The sequence below is a fragment of the Limulus polyphemus genome, unplaced genomic scaffold (assembly GCF_000517525.1).
Source record: "Limulus polyphemus unplaced genomic scaffold, Limulus_polyphemus-2.1.2 Scaffold1189, whole genome shotgun sequence".
NCBI lineage: Eukaryota > Metazoa > Arthropoda > Merostomata > Xiphosura > Limulidae > Limulus > Limulus polyphemus.
This window is the reverse complement of record NW_013666799.1, coordinates 239,230-240,188: the sequence shown is the minus strand read 5'-3', so window position 1 is coordinate 240,188 and position 959 is coordinate 239,230.

Sequence of the window (959 nt, the reverse complement as noted above, 5' to 3'; positions counted from 1 at the left end):
TGAGAATTTAATTAAGTTAATGGTAATTGTTATTGGTTTATTATATGTGGTTATTGTTCGGGACGAACAACATTAAGGAGGGGGCAGTGTTGCATCAGAGAGATGACTAGTGTGACGCCACGTTTCTAGAACTATCCTGTACCTTGGCGAATGCGCTAGCGTTTACTAGTTATAGGGTAGTCTGGTATATAAAAGAGGGTGACAACGTGACGGGGAATAATCGTGTGTGTAGGTAGTAAGTAATTGAACTACAGTCAGAAGTATTGTTGACGTTCGTTGATATAGCGTTTGTTTAGCGCGATTGTTGAAGTTGAGTGTATCGGTAAAGTTATATTCGGAAAGAATAAACCAGTTTTATTAAGAAAGGACTTGTGTCGCTTAAGTTTCGTCGGAACGAAGTTACGGAAAATCAATTAACAAACGGAGACGTAACAGTTGGAACGAATTTACGGAAAATTAATTAACTAACGAACGGAGACGTAACAGTAGCATGAGTGTGATGTCTGCTATATGGTGAAAGAACTGATTAATTTTATGATTTAGTGTAGAAACTATATGGCATGGCTCAAAAAGGAACGGTTTCAAGCCTTCGGAAGTGATTGTATAATAGCAATGTACAAGCTTTTCAAAATTTCTCTATAAAACGATCAATGACCCTAACAGACGCCTGAAACTGTAAGTGAGCATTTTACATAAAAAGACAATTTCCATAATACCTAAGATGAACAACATTTGTCCTCAGCATCTCGCTTACCTTTGTAATTTCATTTATGGTGCGCTATAAACGTGCCCAAATGTCAGATACTGATTTTTTAACATTTACTCGTACATAAATGTAATCAGTGTTAGATAGTTTCTTTCGTTTATTTTCACACCCACAGTCACTTTTAGCTTGAAGTAATGAACAGTTTCTAAACCCGCATTTGTCCAGTGTTAGTACTGTTGCGTCAGCGAGTCAC